At 40.8% G+C, this 7,195-nt stretch overlaps 1 pseudogene; it reads left to right on the top strand.

Annotated features, from left to right (window-relative positions):
- LOC114024334 overlaps positions 1-6,672 on the top strand; it is a 17,854-nt pseudogene extending 11,182 nt beyond the window's left edge.
- The last annotated feature ends 523 nt before the right edge of the window (positions 6,673-7,195 follow it).

Raw genomic sequence — 7,195 nt, 5'->3', positions numbered from 1 at the left:
GTTTTAAATTTTTTCTATTTTTATTTATCAATTCATTGGTATTTTTGCTTTCAGCTTTCTCTCTTATTTGATTTTCAAAATTTCTGTTTGGTGTTCAGTTTTTTTTTTAACATGTTATTTTTCTAGTTTTAGAGGTTGAGGGCACTATATACCCAATTCATTGCTCTGTTCTTCCTCTTTTTTTTTTTTTTGTTAAGGGCATTTAGTGACATAAATTCCCATAAGGACACTTTTAGCTACATCCAAAAAGTTTTGGTATGTTGTCTCATTGTTGTCATCGTCTTTAATGATATCATCTATTGTTTCAATGGTTTATTCTTTGACCCACTGCTTTTTCAGGGTCAAATTATTTAGTCTCTAATTAACTTTTTTAATCCTTGCTTCAAAGGCAATTTTTTCCAAAGGCATTTTTGAATAGAATTTTTATAGCATTGTGATCTGCAAAGGACATATTTAATATTTCTGTTTTTCTGCATTTATTTGTGAGGATTCTTACAATTTTTCAAAAGTTACCATGAACTGCCAAGAAATACATATTTTCCTTTCTATTCCAATTTGATAATCACTAGAAACCTATTACATATAACTTTCCTATTCAGATCCTTTACTTATTTCTTGTTTATCTTTTTTTTTAGATTTTTTTTTATGTCTGAAAGAGGTACGTTGGGATCCCTAGCTATTATTGTTTTACTATCTGTTTAATATATGAATATATGTATTAAATATTAATATTCATTGTCCCTGGTACTTTTCGTCATAACCTAGGTTTCCTTATAGTTTCTTTTTGTTGTGTCTATTTTTACACTAGCCTTTTCTGAAATAGTCATTGCTACCACTGATTCTTTAAGTTTATCTGAAGCATAATATATTTTGTTCCAGCCTCTTATTTTAACTCCATGTATTTTTTAAGTGTCTTTTTTTGTAAACAAAATATTGCCGGATTCTGCTTTCTAATTCATTTTTTCATCTTCTCCCATTTTATGGGTGAATTTACCCCATTCATGTTCAGAATTGTAGTTACCAATTATATATTTCTCTCAATCCTAATCCTCTTATATATTTTCTTTTGTCATCCCCTCCACTTGTGCCACTCTTTACAAAGAAGAAGAAAGTAGTAAGAAAGAATCTGTGATCTGCTTCCATTTCCATGCCCCTCTTCTCTTCTCTTCCACTTGTCCAGTCCTTGATTACCTTTAATTTCTTTTCAAAAAATTTCCCCTTTATTTCTTTCCTTTTAATCACCCCTTCATGATCTACTTTCCATAGTTGGGGTTTGTTTTGCTTATAAATAATCCCCTCCTTTTATTCTATCCTCCCTCTTAACTCAACCTCCCTGTTCCTGCGTGTCTCCTTATTGAATTTGATTTTTTAAACTGAAACTCTTCACATGTGTCTATCTGTGTATGTATGTGTATGTTTATCCTTCTGCCTGGTTCAGTTGAATGTTAGTTCTATGTGATGTTCACTTCCCCTACTCTTTCCTCCATATTTATATAGATTTGTTTTTGCACATCCCTGTTATGTGAAACAGCAAGTTCTACCCCTTCCTTCCTGTATTCATTTCCCCTTCTTTTGTCCTTCACTTAATATTGTCAGAACAGAACAAAACCGCTCCTAGGGTCCCTATTCATCTTATTTAACCTTGTGACCCTTCAAGACATTAGGGCTCTGAAGGGACACATTTCTTCTCTGTAAATACTTCCTTATTTTTAGGTTTCTCTTGGCTCCTGTGTTTGTGCTTCAAAGATTCTATTCAGTTTTGGTCTTTTCATTAGGAATTCTTGGAAGTCCATCAAAGGATAATTTTTTACCTTTAAAATTATCCTTAGTTTTGCCAAATAATGTTATTGTTGGTTGTAAGCCTTTATCTTTTGCCTTTGGGGATATTATATTCCAAATTCTCTTTTCCTTTATGGTCATCTTGTGTGGTACAGACTGTAGTTCCTTCATACTAGAATTCTTTATTTCTAGGTACTTGCAATATTTTTTCTTTGACATAGCATTTGAGGATTTTGGATATGACATTCATAGAAGTTTTCATGTTAAGGTTTCTTTCGGGGAGTGACCAGTGGATTCTTTCTATTTTCACTTTGCCCTCTGCTACTAAATGAAAGTCTAGACAGTTTTCATTTGTGATTTCTTGAAATATGGTTTCCAGGCTTTTTTTTTGTTTTCATTGAGACTTTGAGGTAGGTAGTCCAATGATTCCTAAATTGTCTCTGTATGATATATTTTGTAGCTCAATTGTTTTTGTAGTAGATATCACATATTTTCTTCTATTTTTTTCAGTCTTTTTATTTTTCTTCTCCTATTTCTTATTATTCTGTGGACTCATTACTTTCTATTTACTTCCTTCTAATTTCAGTGGAGTCTCTTACTTGGGTAAGATTCTGTTCCTCCCATACTAAGGTGTTCATCCCCTTTGTAATTATTTTTTCTGGAGCTTTAATTTAATTTATAAAATCTTTTTTTTTAAATCTCATGTTGCTTTTCTCCCAGGAATTATAATGGACGTTGTTGATAGGCCATACTTTTATCTTCATACTCTACCTATATTCTCCATGAAGTTATTCTTTTTCTAGGCCTGTGCTCTGGACATCCTTGGATCTAGAATTAAAAACAAATTTTTTGGTATCTTCTTTTCTGGCTTTTTTTCCCCTGAATTGGGACTTTTTGTCAGAACTAGGCTCCCATTGCTTCTCATGCTTTGAGAGGGTAGGGGCTCCTGTTTGACTTTGATCTGTTTTGTTTGGGAATCTGCCACTGGCCCTTCTTTCCACTGCTGTCTACTGGGTACAAAAGGCCGGTAGGTGTCCGGTTTGTCTGGATCCTCAAAATATAGAGCTATGAGCTATCCAAGGCCCTCAGGAGTGGCTCATTTTACTTTGCTACAAACTCTTATGGTCCCTTTGGGTGTGTGGATTGATAGCTGCCCTCTTGGTAGGGGTTTCACATCTTTGTCAGCTCCTGTTCCATGTATCTGTGCCTAGAGTTCTGTGGGTAAATAATTGCCTTAGGCCGTCCTTGCTCCAGTGTCTTCTGGTCCCTATAGTAGAGATATGGTTGACAGTCCTGAGACTTCATGTCTGGAGCACTTTGAAGCTGTGGGAAGGTGGGACAGAAGGCTTCCAAGTACTATGCTGACATTGCCGTGGCTCCTATGTTCGGGCCCTCTCCTTATGCCTATGGGCTTTGGGGTGTCCTCTTTTGTCAGCCTAGGCTGTATGTAGGAATTTATCATAGTTTCTCTCTTTATTTCATTATCATTTTTTAGTCTAACGCTCCTCTGTTTTATCTTTTCTGGAATATATGTGTAGGAATTGGATTGCTCTGCTTTTGTTGACTAAAAGTCACCAATGATCTCTTATTGCTGAATTGCCTTTTCTAAATCCTCATCCTTCCTGACCTCTTTGTGGTATTTGACATCGTTGATCACTTTCTCTTGGTAGATATTCTCTTCTTATTGGGTTTCATGACACTCTACTCTCATGGTTCTCCTTTTATCTATCTCATGATTCCTTCTTAGTCTCTTTTTCTGGATCTTTATCCTTGTCATGACCCATAATTCTCTAGGTGGAGGGTTCTCAGATCTATCTATCTAATAAGCATTTATGTAGCACCTACTGTGGGCCAGACACTGTGCTTCATGATGGGAATACAAATACAAGTGAAATGAAAGACAGTTCCTGCCCTCAGGGAGCTCCCATTCTAACGGGGAAGACAACACAGAAAAAGGAGCTAAAAGGGGAGGGCATTCCAGAGTTTCTGGGAAGGCCTTCTACTCTCCAGTCTGAGGGAGGGACCCTAGGGCAGAGGCTCTTGTGAAGGTGTGAGAGTCAGACCTGAAGAGGTCTTACAGGCTGGAGACATTTCTGTTCTGGGGCTTGATGGAAGTATTCAAAGGAGTAGAGCTGGGTGGGAAGTGAACGTGAGCTCTTTTGAGAACAGGGACAGGTTTTTGACTTTCTTTGTGTGTGTGCTTAGTTTTGTATGAGTGCTTAGCTCCATGCCTGTCACATATTAGGTGCTTAATAAATGCTTATTGATGAACTGACTAAAGTGATCTTCCTAAAGAGCAGTCTGAGCAAGTCAGACTTCCCTTCCCCCATTCCCTTCACTCCACAGACTGCATGGCTCCCTGTTAACCTCCAGGATCAAATATAAAATCTCCTGCCCCTTAACGCCCTTGGCAACGTGGGTCTTCCTTCCTTCCTTCCTTCCCTCCTTCCTTCCTTCCTTCCTTCCTTACTTTCTTTCTTTCTTTCCTTTCTTTCTTTCTTTCTTTCTTTCTTTCTTTCTTTCTTTCTTTCTTTCTTTCTTTCTTCTTTCTTTCTTTCTTTCTTCTTTCTTTCTTTCTTTCTTCTTTCTTTCTTTCTTTCTTTCTTTCTTTCTTTCTTTCTTTCTTTTTCTTTCTTCTTTCTTTCTTTCTTTCTTTCTTCTTTCTTTCTTTCTTTCTTTCCTTCCTTCCTTCCTTCCTTCCTTCTTTCTTTTCTTCTTCACTGCTGACCCCCATGCCTGGAATGCTCTCATTTGTCCCCTCTGCTTCTTAATATCCTAGGCTTCTTTTAGGACTCAGCTTAAACGTCACCTTCTTCAGAAGGCCCATTGCGACCCCCAGATCACTTGTTTTCCCCTCTAAGGTTACCTCCTTTCTACTTGTATCTGTTGTGAATGTACCCATTTATAGAAACGTGTTGTCCCCTGCATTAGCCCATAAGCTCCTCTTAGCTGTCTTTGCATCTCCAGGGCTTATCACAGTGTCTGGCACGTTAGTAATGCTTGTTGATTGATTGGGAGTTTGCTAGTTTGAGTGTCCCTCTGCCACTTATGTCATGCTCTACAAGACTTTAACCAAGTCATCTGACCTCTTTAAGCCTCTGAGTCCCTTCTAGACCTCTGATCTTAAGTTGATTCCATTTCTTGTAGAATGTGCACCTTCCACAGCTCTCAACGGTGTGAGGCCTTGCAGAGGAAATAGTAAACTAAACGAGGTCTAGGGCTGAGAGATGGCTCCCAAATTGGAGGTTGAGCAGCTACTCCTGCTAGTTCTAGTCTGCTCTTGAAGGCCTTGAATAATCTGCTTCCAATTCTTTTCCACTCATTTTCACTTTATTCTCCTTCCATTGTGCACAGAGGAGGCAGTGTGGTGTGCTAGGTAGAGGGCTAGACTTGGAGTCAGGAAGGCCTATCATGGAACTATTCTCAGACTCACTTTCCTCATCTGAAAAATGGGCATCATAATAACATTTAAGCTCGGGGTTGTTGTCAGACTCAGATAAGATGGTGCACAAAAAATGTTTTGCAAAACTTAAAGCACTATCTAAATGTGAGCTATTCCATTTCTAATGTGTGGTATGACATCATCACATTCTTGCCAAATTGCCTCACTTGCTGTTGCATGTTCCAGCTATGTGCCTGGAATGCCATTCTTCTCCTCCTACCCCTTTCCCACTCATCCTCTTCCTTCTTCCTTCAAGGCTTAGCTCAGCTGCCTCTTCCAGGAAGCCTGTCCTGATGTTTTCCCTCCTTCCCCTCTCCTTAGTGTTCTCTCCCCCAAATATTTGCTGAGTGCTTTGTTCAGTTAGTCAGTAGTAAGCATTTATTATGTGCCTACTGTGTGCCAGGCACTGTGTTAATTACTAGAGACTCAAAGAAAGGCAAAAGACAGTCCCAGCTGTCAAGGAGCCTTCAATCTAATGGCGGAGACAACATGCAAATGACTAGGTGCAAACAAGTTATAGCCAGGTGGATTGGAGAGAATCGACAGAGGGAAGGCATTAGATTTTCTAGGGGATCGGGAAAAGCTTCTTGTAGAAGGTGGCACTTTAAGTGGGACATGGAGGAAGTCAAGAAGCCAGGAGGAGGTGGAAAGGAGGGAGAATACTCCAGGCATTTTGGACGGCCAGAGAAAATGCCCAGGCCTGAGAGATGGAAGAACCAGGAGGTGACAGTCACTGGATCGAAGAGTATGTGGCAATGAGTAATATGTAAGAAGACTGGAAAGGTGGAAGGAGGCAGGTTATGAAGGGCTTTGAATGTCAAATGGAGCATTTTGTATTTGATTCCAATAGGGAGCCACTGGAGTTTCTTAAGGAGGGAGGGAGGTGACGTGATCACACTGGTGCTTTAGGAAAATCACTTTGGTGAATGAATGGAGGACAGATTGCAGGAGGGAGAGACTTGAGGCAGGCAGATTCCCTAGCAGCTATTGGGATAGTTCAGATGAGAGGTGATGAGGGCCTGGAGGGGACTGGGCATGAGCGTGGTAGAGGAGAGAAGGGGGCGTGTATGAGACATGTAAAGGTAACTTTGACAGGTCTTGGCTCCAACTTGAAACTGGGGAGTGAGGGAGAGTGAGGATTCCAGCACGACTTGAAGGTTGTGGGCCTGAGGGATTGGGAGGATGGGAGTGCCCTTGACAGTGATAGGGAAGGCAAGGAGCAGGGAGGGCTTTGGGGAAAAGATGATGAGTTCCAGCCTGGATGTGTTGAGTGAGTCTCAGATGTCTACTCTGTCGTCTCCTTTGCTCTCCCTTCATGCCTTTCTTTTGGCTATTTCTAGCTGTGAGTACTTACTCCCTATCAGGAGAATATGAGCTCTTTAAGGGTAGGGACCCTTTTTCCTTTGGCTTTTGGATCCCCAGTGCCTAGCATGGTGCCCTCATGTAGCTAGTGCTTTATGGATTGAATTGCTGAGGTTCAGGCATCTGACCCTGCAGGGCCACCCTGGAAGGAGCAGAAGAGGCCGTCCAGGTGGGGCTGACGTTGGAGGCCAGAGCAAAGCAACCAGAGTCTCCAGGTTGCAGATTCTAGCAGGTAGCCAGGGAACCTGTGTATGAGCCAGGCAAGGCTGAATACACGAAGACTTGGCAGTGTCCAGAAAGTCATTTCTTGTTCATTACCACCAGGGAGTGCCAGGCCTGGATGATGGCCTAGCAAGCAGGCTGGAGCCATGTGACAGGAGAGCAGTTAGGCTGTGCTCACTGCCCCAGAGGGGCTTCTGTCATCACATGAAGTGAGGTCACTTAGCATGAATAATGCACCATGGCTATACACGAGGGGGAAATCCAGCCACATCCAGCTGCTTCATATTAAAACAAATTTGCAGTGTCTGGCTCACTTTCCCTTCTAGGACACTGTCCTTACAGAGACTCTCTAGCCCCTGGTTTGAGCAAGCTTCCTACCTACTTGCTAGA

Source organism: Vombatus ursinus, unplaced genomic scaffold (assembly GCF_900497805.2).
Source record: "Vombatus ursinus unplaced genomic scaffold, bare-nosed wombat genome assembly UNPS02004533.1, whole genome shotgun sequence".
Lineage (NCBI taxonomy): Eukaryota > Metazoa > Chordata > Mammalia > Diprotodontia > Vombatidae > Vombatus > Vombatus ursinus.
Note: the sequence above shows the minus strand (reverse complement) of the source record. Positions and strands in the feature narration are given on the sequence as shown.